Raw genomic sequence first — 15,174 nt, forward strand, 5'->3', positions numbered from 1 at the left:
GTTAAACGAAGGGCTTATATACATTTCGAGATGGATTAACGAGGTGCTTCTGCAGTCACGGTTACAGTATGATGCCCGTACCAAATGGCCATATCATCGTTTTGTGGCTTTTTATCCAAAATATTTTTAATCGAGGCCTCATGAAAAACCATTCCAACTGCATAAATTGTAAAAATGTCAATCAAAAGAATGGAAGAAAATATTATTTGACACATGTCACTCGTCTGCCGTCACAGAAATACTTTCACCACTCCGATGACGATAATTAATGCCCAGCATGTGTTGCGCGTGACGTAGTTCCCTATGAAATATGTCCGTTCACTTCTCCAATTGACAAATTTCCGGATGAATTAATGAGCTGACGGCCATATTAATGGCCGGAGGACGTACAAATCAAATCAATTGCTTTCAAGTGGATTTCATGTACTCCGTATTCTACCCTCGCATTAGCTGCTGAGGAGAGATTAGGATGTTCCTTAATTTATTTATATATATTTCCTGATTTTTGATTCTACCTCTAAAAATATTCTATGGGTGCAGGATGGATATCCTAATAATTTATGCCTGATTTTTTAACAATTAGGGGTCGCTCAAAGAGCATAAATGCAATACGATTCAATTTTCCCAATTGGAGGAAATAATATTTTTGGAATAGCACTTTCCGAGGTAACGCACAATTTTACACTACTAATGGAAAAAAATTCTCTTCATTTTTACTTCCCCTCGACAGTTTTACAGGAATTTTACTTTTACTTTTCCGGAACATTAATTTTTCCGCTAGCTACAGCCGCGGGACACTCCCCTAACGGCGAGCTGGTCGCTGGCAGGCCGAATTCAATGTCAGCCGATAGGTCCTCTCATTGTCTTACGCCCTCGTACGTTCCCTAACGAGAGTCGGGAAAATCTAAACTTACACAAAACGAATTACACATGCATATCCTAGAAATATCTGCAATCGAACATATAAGTGGACGGATGACTAAAAACATCTTTTACAATTATTTTTCATTTGGACTTTGGGTTAGTATAACGCCCCTTATCTGCTCCTACATCCCTGGTATCGGAGACTTCCAGATTAAAAATTTGATTGCAAAGATTTGATTAAAAAGCTGATTTTTTTGTAATAATTCTTGTTGATTTGCGAGGGAAAACTCAACAGGTACATCAAATGGGTAAAAAGCGGAAATATACCTCATAAGAGTCTATCCACGCCAATTATTTCGCAAATACGCCCAAAATTTCCAATCACCAAAGTTAACAGAATGGTTACCCACGTTAAACGAAGGGCTTACATACATTTCGAGATGGTTATTTCAATCACGAAGTGGAAAATCGATTTAATTTCCTTCGGATAAAGAATCCAAACGACCAAGTGAACACCGTCACACTAGCTTATAAAGCACGCAACAATGACGAAGATTGAATGTCACGCGATTCGAGTCTATCAACCAATTTCTCCGTCGGTTTCCCACGATAAGATTAAACGAGAAAAAAACCGCTCCTATCACGAGTTCACATAATAATACCGTCATTGTGAGTTCTAGAACACGGCCCACTTATCCATGATTCGCCTTAAAGGGGGATGGATACGAGGTTAAACTGACCGTATTTTCAAATAGATGGTAATCTTAATCCGATTGTTCCATGTTATACTTCGATAGGACACAAAAGCTCTCGTATTACCTTTTTGACGCTCCGTGCGCAATCGATAATCGAAAACAATAAAAATATTCACATACTTCAGGTCAGTAGGTTTGAGGCAATTTGAAAGCGTGGCAAATCAAGTGTCAAAAATATAATTCTAAAAGTTTTCAGATTACGATAAAAAATTTCAAGGCAGTGTCGTAATCAAGTGAACGCAATAATATTTAACTACGGTAAAAAAACACTGAAGAGAAGGCATCATTTTCCACCGGCATTATTATTTCTCTATTATTCTTGTTCTATTACTCTATAAAAAAACTATTGATAGCACGTTTTAATTTTCAGGATAGGCATGCCAATTAGATTCAAGTTGGCATTTGCGTAACATCAAATTTAAAATATTATCTATCTCTCTATAAGATACAATTTATTTCATATATATAAGACACGAGCCTACGTAAAAAGTTATACCTTATATTCGCTCTAAATTTCATGATATTAACTCAAGGTTATGCGTTACAATAAAGATAAAATATAACCGCTCCAGATAAATGTTGTAGAAAAATTTGCTTCCTCCGCTACCAAGCCACATACGTATAAGCCCCTGACATTTACAACTCGACTTTTTGATAGTATCAAAATGCTTTTGAAATTGATTATGTATCGTCAAATTTATGAAAATTTGATGAGGTATCCAGGTCTTTCATGAATAAAGAAAGAAAGCTTAAGAAGACGATTTAATGATCGAACTAACTTGGCAAAAATCATCAATCAGGACCACTTCTCGTTTACATCTTGTCCTTGGCCATAACACCCTTCGATTTTTCAGTACTTTCTAAGGTGACAATGTATTTTTGAAGTCAGCCGGAGACATTTTACATCTAAGGCTTTGCTAATAATATCAAATAAAATATTCATTTAAAATATTTTGTCCCCCCAATGAAACAAACTGTATTTCTTTCGATCCCTCAAACGAAGATATCAAGCATAAATTGCATATATGTGTGCTTTATCGTGCAATGTAATCTGCATTTAATGAATTAATTACGATTGAAAAGATATAGAATTTAAATATCATTGGATATTTTGAGATTTTTTAATGATTTTGCATGGCTTTATGGACAAAACATAGTATCTGCATTATCAAATTGTATTTTTTACGCTAATCTACATGAATCCAGCGCTGTAAAGAGTGTTTTTTTTACAAAAATGCAACACCATTCTCAGCTATTACTTTCCGCCAAATTTGCTAATTAGTTAGTTTCTGTTTCCGCCGAGGTAGTAAGGCATCCTAAGAAAAAAATGGGTACACCTAAAGATATTAGCTTCACAAGCACCGTCATGCGCTTGACTATGTGCCAGATCAGACGCCTTTCTTGTGAAGCCTCGGTAGGTATAAGTCTGGCAGCAAAGCTTTGCCGCTCCACACTTGGCCCGCGGCTTGGAATACACTGATTGGGTTTCTGCCCCGACACACGAGAGGAACTCCGAAGCAGTGAGATGCGCGACGTTCCAGCCGCTTGAATATAAAGTCCTCAAACGCCAACTCCATCGCCTATCGCGAGGATACCGACCCCATCAATCGCTATCTCACAGCTCTCAACGCCCTAGGGTCTCCACCTATCTCCCTTTCTCGACTGAAGCCGGCGATGCATGACTATGAGGGGAACACGGGAAAGTTGGGATACTGAATAGTTAAAGGGAACTATTTCTGCTGGAAACGTAAACTCGCAAAGCGGGAAGGTGCGACAAAGTTAGTGCTTTCCCTAAAATCCCCCATCCTATTTAAGCGTTTCACAATATGCTAATCGCATTAACCTTAACACCTCGATATTTTGGTCAAAAGTTCGCGGGTATGATCATGAATCGGATTAAATTTCGATTGATGTATATAAAAGTTTATCATCCGGGTACTCTTCATCGCACTGATTTTTTTATTCTACGCATGCTAATTGTTCTATTAAACTAAACTATTTTAATTAAAACGTAAACAGAATGATGCCATAGATGCAGTCGAAGGACTAGGAACTCCATTCAATACCATTCACTCGTACGTGGAATTAGGTTAAGACATAGTTCAAGTTATTATCTAATATTTGTATTTTAATTGGAGAGATCGGTCTTATAGCTGTTAAGTCATCATCAAATATGCTTTCACAAAAAAATTACAATAGATATCATTCACAATTATGTCCACGTGATAAACGACGGTGAACACTTAAGAATACGGATTCCGAACCATTTCTTCTGGAATAGTAAACTCGAAACGCGGGAGTAATCGACAAAATCAGTTCATTCTAAAAACAAATGTATCATTAAATTAACGTTTTCTCAATATGTGTTAAAATTAATTCCATTCGCAGCAAGTCTGCAATATTTTGATCAATATTCTCAATTTTGTCAATATATTGGGTTGGATCATAAAAACGGATATATTTCCATTCACCATGTTTATCATCAGGTGTCATATTGATTTTCATTATGCGAAAACAATTACAGCTACCAAAGGAAATTCATTGCACATAAAAGTGCAAGTAGAAAATTGCTGTTCATGCACTTGAAGGGCTATTGACTTCCTGCAATGACATAGGCACCCTGGTGGAATTTTAGTGACTAACGAGCGGTAATCAAATAGTAGCTTATTAGCCATTCAGGAAGGATTGATATGAAAGCAGCATGGATCTCGGTAAATACTATTTTATCACACTGTGAGAGGAAGCGTTAACGAGAATACTCCAGTGAGATACGACGGTGAATTGATAAGAGCTCGAATTCCGAAATATTTCTCCTGAAAACGAAAACTCGCGAAGCGGAGAGGTTCGGCTAAGTAGTCCGAAACTTTCCCTCTAATCCCTCATCCCACATCATCGATCCTCCATATGGTAATCGTATTAACTACAACACACCAAAATTTTGCTCAAAGTCAGCAGGTATGATCGCATACTTGATGAGATTTCAATCAATAACAAGAATAGTTCATCATTTTGGCACTTTGTATCGCATAGATCTTTTTATACTACTGAGCCGTATCCATCAAATAAATAATTATGAATATATAAATTAAACACATCGTATAACGCTATGAATGCAGTTAAAGGGCTATTGAAATCTGGCGACGCCATTAGCACCCAAAATTCCGAAAACATCGGCGAGTTGTAATCATGTGCCTATCTATATGTAATTATCTAGTATTATATATCTATACGTAATTAAGGAATTGCTAAAATAGCTGCCTGGATAGAAGAAAAGTATATTTTTCTGATTTCAATTCCTCTCTTTTAAATCAACAGCTCTGAAATCGCTATTATATGCTGCCATGTGGATTTTTTATTTTTAACCATTTAGGTTGCCTTAGACTCTGCTGAAGTAAGCTAACGTTTTTAAATTTTCAATAAAATATATTTTCATGCCTATGCAAATTATCGAATCCACGGATTTAATAACACATTTAAGCGCTTCAAAAACATGATAAAAATATTCAACCACGTTTGAAAGGCTAATTATAAGTAAAATGTATATTTCCCCGATATTAATTTTTATTAGCTCTATTTACTGAGGAAGTCACTCACGAGATCATATAACAGCGAATGTACTAAATAATAACGGTTCGTTTGGCACGTTTATTGATTGCAAAGCATTCATCGAGGATCGAAATTAAAACAAATGCCTCACTCATTTCGATTCAGTCCCCAAATCCTCTTTAATTCCAGCCACTTATCCCGATGCCTACATATTAAAAAATACGTCACCACGAACTGAAGACATTTTTATTTCGGGTCCTATGGTTTAGAGTTTTATTTTCTCGATTTCCATGAAAAACACGCCGAAATAATACAAGATTCCATAGAAATCAAAAGTTTTTTTTTCGGGAATAATAAAAAATTTTCTACAACGAGAAACGGCCCACCGTTCGCGCGACTATAACTCACGACACCCTTTGAAAGGGATAAGGGAAGATGCATACCTCACACCAAATTTGTCTTTTATCGAGACGAATAACTCTCTTACAATTGATACCATCAAATTGAAAATTCAAGCGAACATTAATTTCCTGTAACTAGCTCCACGTTAGCCTGTAATTCAATTTGATTATGCAATTATTTATCTTTATATTATTCTCTCAGCTATACTATTTATGTTTGATATACAGGAAAATGCTGAAAAAGGTCTAAATCATGTGCTCGAAAAATTTCAAGACGATGGCTTGTATTCAGATGGATGGAAAACTTACATTATAAACTATAATTTTGAAAATTTTAGTTTTTAAAAGAAGGACGTTGTCAAAATCCGCTAGTATTTCAAATAAAAAAGTTTGAGTTCAGAATGAAAAGATGACAATAAAAATATTGAACGTGTAAACTGTTGAATGTATACCCTGAATACCCTGAAATTTTCAAATTGATAGCATTAGAAAATCAAACTGCTTCATTTGTAATTTGGTCAAATTCTTCCATTATGGGATAAATGAAACTATTTAAATTTATCTTATTTTTTGTAAAGTGTTAAGTATCTCACTCAACAGTACTAGTTATTAGCGAGTAGTCCGTCGCCAAAAAAGACCAGCCGAGATGAAGGTTTTCGTTACAAAAGCCTGCGGGCTCACGTTACCCGGGCCGACCATGGCCATGGGTCCGTCACCAACGAGTGCATTGGCAGGTGTGATCGATTGCCCTGCTTCCTTCTGGACTCTCAAACTGATGAATCTCTAAGCTTGTGCGCTTGAAAATAAAAACAAAAGATAAACGGCCAAACAGATGGTCCTCTCTCTTCCCAACTCGCAGAGCTGGGAGATATGAAGGATGCTCCAAAGCCATTGATAACATATAGGGCGTGTATTGGAACGACTGGATGGGATAGTGCGTCAGGCAAATTTCATTGATATCGTTTATCAAGTTAAAGTCATAGCATGTATTCTAAAGCTATATCTATATGAAATTAGAATTTAAGGAGATATATTAAATAATTCGCAGATATTAATGCTCATAACCGTTAAAGTAACACCCGAAAATAACCCTAGTTAAAAATATAAAAAAGAAATTTTGACACACATTCTTTCTAACATTTGATCTCTCAGTCAACTCTGGAACTAAGTGTGTCAGAACGATGGAGGGTTGTAGCGGCATTCTCTGATTATTCTCATCATGCTTTCACACTTGCTCTACCCGGAATAGGCCTACTATTTTAAACTGAGTCTAAAATTGATTTGTAAGACTTAGGGTAGAGCTCATATAGGATCCAATCACAAAGTTTCTAGGTAACTAGCAGTGATATTTGAGGCAGCATATTCAAGCATTCAGATGCAGATTGATATTAAAAGGAATAAGCTCCTCAAAAAATTATTTATTTCTTGTCAATGTTGATGGAGATGATATAATCAAGGACCGGGCATCGATCGACTAAACTTTTGCTTTCTGGGCCACTGCGCAGACACCTACGTTTCCAGTTTCTTCTATTTCCATGGAAATTTTACCAAGGTTTAACGATGCTAGGTGTTTGGTCCTTAAATATGTTCTTCAAACAAGCCAGTGCGGAATGGTGAATACCATACCACCGCTTAACGTTGCCGCTTAAAATTTCCATGGGCAATGTAAAGGCTGTATACCATAGTGGTCTACGTAGTGGCTTGAAAAACCAGATTTACCGCCAAGCGCGGCACTAAGCACTAGTATGGGGATCACCTTTCGATAGTGGCTTCCTTGAACTCCATATTCCTTAGCGTTACCATTCTTCAAGGACTGCAAGGGCATAGCATTTGGCTCCATTGAACCTCGGTAAAGTTTCATAGTATTTTGGTTCCACAGTAGTTTAAAAACATGGATAGCGCAGTGGCCTGTTAAGCCAAATGCCCCTGTTTCGATTCCCGTTTCGGGGGAATTTTTTCTCAAGGAAATCAAAGTAATTTTCACCGCCGTTCAGGCTACAGGTTTGAAACAAACCACAAATATTGCAATAGAGTTTAAAATAATAATGCTTATTTGTCCTTTTTTTGAACCTTCGTCTACTAGTCAAGATATTCGAGGCGATGAATCGACGAATAGAATACATACATAAGAAATGAATAAATATGCATATGAATATAGCCTCATATTTATTCTCTTCAATAAATAAATAACCTTTTTCGAAATATTTGCTTGTTTTTCCCCTTCACGGGAGCAAAAATAATGTAAAGGAGACTGGAGATAGGAGTAAACAGTAGCTGGCAAATAATAAAGATAGCGAGGAATGAAATGCTGTGTGTCCGCTGGTGAAAGTAGGCGAGAGAACCGGAGATAAGAGAAAACAGGCTAGATAGGGAAGGGGAGTGAATGAAGCTATACACAACGGTAGATATCACGGTAAAGAATTGGATATATAATGGGAGCGGTGGAGAGGCCGAAACGTAAAAACAGCACCCACAGAGAAGTTATGCAGAGTCACACAGGAGAAACAAACATTAAGAATCACGTCGGTTTAAGGTCCGCAAAATTTCGATGACTATGGAGAAGACAAAAAATCCACTACACTTCATAGTGTAAAAAGTACTAAAAAATATGTTGCTGAAAAATTACGATGAGAGCTGATGTTTAGTACCTCGAAGTAAATATGATTTCTGAACATAAATGCGAGCCTTTTCAACAGTTTTTTTCTGGAAAACGGTGCCATGCATGAAAATATGGGAAAATACGGAAAAAGCGGAAAAAAACATTCGAAACCAATATAAAACTTCCAATAAAATCGAATCCTATTTTTTTTGGACGAAGAACGGAAGGATAAGTCAATAACGATTGTACATACATAGGTAAGTATCGAAAATCATGTCCCTTATTAAAGGAACCTTCACATAAAACATGGTTCCATCACGTTCATCAAAAACAAAGAGGCCATATCTTATTACCACATTCACTCATATCGTTCAATTTAAAATTTATTTTGCTTTCCCAGTACAAAATAAAGGCCAGTAATAATCCAGTTATTTGACACATCGTGATATTTTTACCACCCTCATAAAATAATAACGTTCCCAGCAACGCACATTTTATGCGCACTTTGACGGTTCGAAATTTTATTCAAAAAATATAATATCAGATAATGGCATAATATGGAGGTGATCACTAATTTTTTAGCATGTTAAGAAGTGAGAGGACAATTAATTGCCTCAAATTTCTCCACAAATCTCAAAAGTGAATGATTGAATGAAGTATTTTACGGTGGATGGCATTAAAATTCTGCATTGCAGAAATCGCATTTAATTATGGTCTCGAGTTATTAATGAAAACACATTCACTAATGCAGAAGATCCAAAAATGTCCATTCTTCATTAGTGGAAATATGGAAATCTCAATATACTATTATTTCCTGCTAGAAAAATGAAAACTAACACACATTTTCCAAGAGAAAATAATAGCATAGCTATTACTTTAAGTTTATTTAAGTACTCTTTAAGTTCCCGAAAAGTAATTTTCTCTTATTTGTTGACCATGGTGCATCACAAACGAGAAAAAAGAATACGCAGACTTTTTTGAAATGTGTAGTGAAAATGAGCTGCAAGGAAAAACCTGTCTTTCCATGAAAAGACCATAGCTAGCGGGATACGCTGTTAAGAACCGTGACTGGCTTAAGTTATTTTGTGGCAGAAATACATCTTTGTGTAATCCCTCAAACAACTCAACTTCCTGCAAACATTTATGGGTGCAACCTTGAATTCCTTGAAGGATTCCAAATTAAAACTTAACCAAAGATTCCATTGAAATAAATCAAAAAAACTGTAAAAAGTAGTGGACAAAATTCATCACGTGCATTGAATTGAAAAAATCGAGGAAATATCGTGCCCAAGATCTCCCTCAGGAAGCAATAAATCGATTGTAGATAAGTCTTCACGACGGAGAAATGTAGGCGATCAATGAAAACTAATTTCAATGCTGCCACTAACACTCAGAGAGTTTGCAAAAGTGGCCGAAGAAATACATCGAACCGTTTTTTTTTGCCTCCGCAGCGTCCAATCGGCCATCAATAAATTCAATTTACTTTCAATTAATCCGAGTCCCACTCGGCACTGCGAATTATTCAGACGAAAGCGACTCCATATACTGTTGAATTATTTTTTTCCTACGTCCCCGAGTCAACCAATTAAGTCTCTGCCCCCCGCTCCCGGATACAAAGCTTGCTTGCGGGGATACGAAGATTTGGCAAATGAACGCGGAACAAATGTGAGTTGATTGTTTCGCGAAATCAGGAAAATAAAAAAAGAATTAGATTGAATGAGGGTGCAAAGAGTGCACTCTCGATAAATGTCAGAAAAAGACTTATTTTCAGTTGGTCAATTCGGTTTCAGGGTGAAATACTGGACGTGATCACATCGTTCGACTGCATCGGCTTTCAATAGATTTCATCCTGAGAACAATGGATTAGAGGAGAATTCTTAACGCGAGAAAATCACCCACAAAGGGAGAATGGCATTGATAGTTACTCATACACATTCCACTAAATTTATTACAAGCTTCAAAAATAGTAATGTAATATTTTATGGTCAACCTGACGAAACAAAATAAAGTGCTGGTTAACGAGTTAAATTACGCTAAGTATCGACCAGATAATTCAACCAACCTAACACGACTCCATTCACTTGATACAAACTAGCAAATTCTTATAATGATCAGCACTGGCTAAGAATCCTAATTTTGGCTTGACGCAGCCTCCCACTCAATCATCCTATCAGCTAATCTTTTCATACGCTAGTACATCTTCCCTTTCACATCTTTCGTGACCTATTCTCTATTTTTTACGGGAACTTACTTTTCTGTAATTGCTATCCATTAATCCATACGCAATTGTCCTAGTATGATCATGATTCTAACGGCTAATAATGGAGCAACATTAGCTCAGGGAGACTTCCTAACATGTAAACAGCTCTCTTCATCAGTAGGTCCGCCATACATTGCGTAAAATGTAACTATGTAGTGACTTAGGTCATGTAAAATTGCATCGGACACCGAACGATACCAGCAGGTAGCAAACCTTTGTTTCACCTCTTATTCAATCGAAACCAAAACCCGTTTTCTCATTCATTAGCCATAATTGTGCAGTGATAGCAGCAATGAATGAAGTTTACTGTGACTTAAAGCAACACTTTCTAGGGAACAAAGGAACCTCCTCCTTCTGATCTCAACATTTCGCCTCCCAAAGAGGGATACGAGAGGAACTGGGTCTCCCACTGTAGACTTACGGGAGAGGTCTATGGAGAGTCTTATAATGAACATTAAATAGTGCAGAAAAATATAAATATTACTCAAGAGCGATAAATATTTGTATAATCTCCGTATAAAATTTGAACTCAAAATATAATAAACAAATATTTTTACTTGAGAGACTAAACATGGGGCCAATATATCTGCACTTTAAGGGCCTAATAGTATTCTGTTTTACATTTTGCAATGACAACGACAATGAAGAAAGTATGCTGTAACTCAAATAGCGCTTGAGAGAAACAATGTGACTACTTCTCATCTCAAATTTTGGCAGATTTCGCAGGCCTTGAGCAAAAAAGGGTGTCATAAATTTAACTTTATCCTGAGAGATTTTTCGTGGAACAACATATCGAATGATGAACAAGAATATCGTACTGCCCAATATTTTTTTTCGATTGCCTTACCTTTCTTAAATGATTGAAAAGCTATCGATACACGGGTTGGGAGCTGTTAAAGAAAATTTGTGGGAAATACGCTAATTTATTTGTTATTCGATAAGGGTATCATGGTGTATATTTTGCAGCGATAACAACATTGAATAAAGTGTACAATGATTTAAAGCAACGCTTGCAAGAGAACAAAGCGACCATTTCCTCTCATGATTTTGCCTCCTTTCGGAGGGATGCGAGAGGAGTTCGGTTTCCCAACTCTGGACTTAGGGTAGAGAGGTCTTCTTAGAAGTGTGCGGTGGATCGGATGAAGAAGGTGCGGGCGAAAGGCAAGGAGTTAGCGGAGAGAAAGAGAAGGATCCAGGAGTGAGCATGAGAGGCGAACCGGAGACGGGAGGTGGAGGATGAGATGAGTTTTAGCGAGGGCCGAGAAGCATGATGGGAACGGAGGCGAGGGCTCAGAAGACGGTGTCGGCGGCAAATCCTACTTCTGTGTTTCCCGCTCCGCTGCAGATATCTTTTACCTTGCTCACCTCCCGCCGTTTTCTCCTTCAAAGACCGGCTCAAAAATAAACCAATGCTTTATAATGACTATTTTCATTAAAAAAACAGGCGGAATATAGCAGGAAATCTTAATAAAATATAGACAGTAAATTTTAGTTTCCAAATTTTAGTACATGACTCCACAACCGACCATGATGTCGACTTTCTTTGTCATTTTCAAGGTGATGAAACAGACATTATTTCATATTTTTTATACCAAAGCTAACATAGGAGGAGGGGGTAAATGAATATGATGTTTTCAATCGATAATAACTTAAAATGTACTGTTTTTTATAGAAAACTTGATGCGACATTTTTGCTTACCATTTGGTTCTCTTTCGATTTTCGGCATTTTTTTGAGAAAACAATTTCCTACCCCTAAGAGGGAGTTACATCCAATCCTAGAAAGGTGGCGTCAATCGGATTTACGTCACTTAATTTTGTTGGGGCATTCTCTAACTATTAAAAAAATTTCCAGACAATTCCAAGAGGCAGGAGCTGATTTTTATCTTTAATTACTGCAATGTAATACCTGAAGGGTCTTCTTAAAAAAAATTTCACGATGCGTGGGTATCCTTGGAGAAAGAATTTAAACTCTTCTCTAAATGCGTGTTGCCTTGATGAGATTCATTTCTAACTTTCCAGGTAAGCGGTGGTGTAATGCATAAAATTGGCTTTGGGGAAAAATTCCCTGATACCGGAAATCGAACATCAGACCTTTCAGAAACAATGCAGGTTATTGAGTGATCTATTTTCCTTAGTTAGTGAGGAGAATTTTTACAGAGGTCCATGGTATTTTGATGTTAAAGAACCATGGTGAATTCACGATGACGACGCCCGATAAGATGCATTCCAAGCGGTGGAAATAAGCAAATAACATCAAACCTGCGCATAAATCAAACGCGTAATTCCCAGGGCTGTGGCACGATTTTGGGAGTGCTCTACCCTCACCTATCAACACCAACTATAGTTTGAATCATTGCATGAGTAATTGAGGCAGAAGCCACAATCGCGGCAAGCAATCATTGCTTTCGACCCAAAATCAGAGACTTAGCCAGATTTCTGTGACTGACGAGAATATTCCGTTAATGAGGTGATAAAATTAATAGCTATTTACTTTCCAATGCCGAAATATAAATTGAAATTATTCTTTTAAAAATAAATAAGGAATTCTAATCTATTTTATTTCTCGAAGAATAATATTCGATATCCATATCCCACTCACTCAGGAAGATCTTAAGAGAGTGCTTGTCCATGTGAAAGGGAATAAAATACCTATGGCCGACCGATTGTGGTGCTGACATTGGCTTTTTTTATAGGTAAAAACAATCATATAAGCCGGCTTAAAATAAGTTTTTAAAGAAACCATACATAAACGAGTACAAAATACAAAGCGCAAAGACTAGCAATGCTAATGCATACCATCTTTTGACCTTGGCATTCATATGAACTGCCAGCGTGGTACCTTAATGGGTAGAGCGTTAAGACACTGTGAAGATTGCCGCGGGTTTGAGGCCCGGGTGAAGCTTACAGATGCCCTGCTAAAAAAAGATCCTGAATGAGTAACTAGGCCAAGGAAATGGATTTCTTCCCCCTTTTCCTCCTTAATGACTGGTTTTATAATATGTTCACAGTATGAACACCGATGATGGTGGCATATCCTTCCATTTATGGTCACCAACTCAACTAAAATTAATTCTGATTTGCTTTGCTTAAATACTTTTAAATACTCTCCAGTTAAGATCACGACCGTTTCATGCTCCAGTTAAAGGTCATACACAAAGTTGTTCAACTTGAAGGTAGGTTTGGTTTGTGAGGGTAGAGATCTCCTCGAACTACGCCACATGCATGCGAATACCACATAGTTACGGTAAGAGGGCCAGTTTCTTCTCCCGCCGCCAGATCCCACTTAGAAGATTTTGTTTGGGGGTGTCCGAAAGCCTCACCCAGGATCTGAACCCGGGAACATTCGATCTACAACCAAGCGCTCAACTTTCCAAGCTACCATGCTCTTAAGCGAAGATGATGAAATCCGCTGTGTTTAGAATTCTCACGCCATTTCCTTTAAACCCTCACTTGCGCACACTAACCCCTAGGTTTCTCAATTTGCAGCCAGTACTATCCCTTTTTGGCGCTGAACGAGAGAATTTGCGAGGGTTTATTTTTGAACGGTTTGGATAGGTTAGGGTAGAGCTCACTTCAAAGTAAGCCAAATGTGAGTGAATGTCGCACACTCACAGATTGGATAGGCAAGGGCTCACCTCTAAACTAAGCTGCAAAATTGCCATTATCGCACATTAAAAGTTTAAGTAGGTGAGGATAGAGCTCACTAAGCCACTGGTACGTGAATATCACCTTTTTACGCGAGGGGGACCTGATAATTTACCCTACTACCTCGCACTAGGAGGTTTTTATCTTGGGGTGTCCTAAGGCTTCACTTTGGATCTGAACCCGGGAACCCACGATCATCATCGAAACGCTCAACCCACTCAGTGTACACGCTCCAAACCGAAGACCATCTTTAAATGCTTCGAATTCTCACGCCTATGACTTAGCCTTGGGAGAGTTTACACCCTCACTTGAGCACACCATTCTACGGGCATTCTTACATTTGCAGCCAGTAGCCACTCTTCTGTTGGCACTGAACGAGAGAACTTCGTGGGGGGCTGGGAGAGAGTGAGGAAGAAATTCCGAGGTCGACAGTGACGCCTGCTCCCGAAAGTGCTAGAGGCAGTCGCCGCTTGAAATGCAGCGTTTCGCCGTGAGTGGGAGCTGAATAGCGGGCAGGTACGGGAGTGGTTGGGGTGGGAAGAAGTCAGGAGTTAGCGCGACCGTGTTGTTGCTTCGCCGTAAATCTCTCGGTAAATACCGCTGCGTGTCGCATGGGACCTCTGGGCGCATGAATAAATTACGAGAGTAAAATCCGATTGATGTTTCACTTTTCCCAGCATCCTACCCTCCCACGACCCACCCGTTTGACTTTTCCTGTCCGCTTACATCCTACGCGGTACCACCCTTAAAATATCTCGCTTTCTTTCTCAACTATGAGTGATATTTTTATTTTCTCTTTCATGTAACGAGATGAAAAAACATCGTTAATCACTTGAATAGGTTGACTTAAAGTGGCATAAATTGGCATAACATTTTTAAATTCATTTTTACAAAGAGCTTGTTATATTCCTTTATAATAATGGAAGCATGGAGATTCTGGAAATCAACGTAACATTCCTGTACAATGCTCGTACGAGTTTGTGAGCCGTAACTAAGTAATTAGAAAAATTGACAACAAATATTTTAGTAGTGAAAGATAATACCATGATATGCTATTCAATTATCTCTGAATATTAATATTGTTGTTTTTTACTTAAGTATTT

Source organism: Ischnura elegans, chromosome 10 (genome assembly GCF_921293095.1).
Source record: "Ischnura elegans chromosome 10, ioIscEleg1.1, whole genome shotgun sequence".
In the NCBI taxonomy this organism is placed as follows: Eukaryota; Metazoa; Arthropoda; class Insecta; order Odonata; family Coenagrionidae; genus Ischnura; species Ischnura elegans.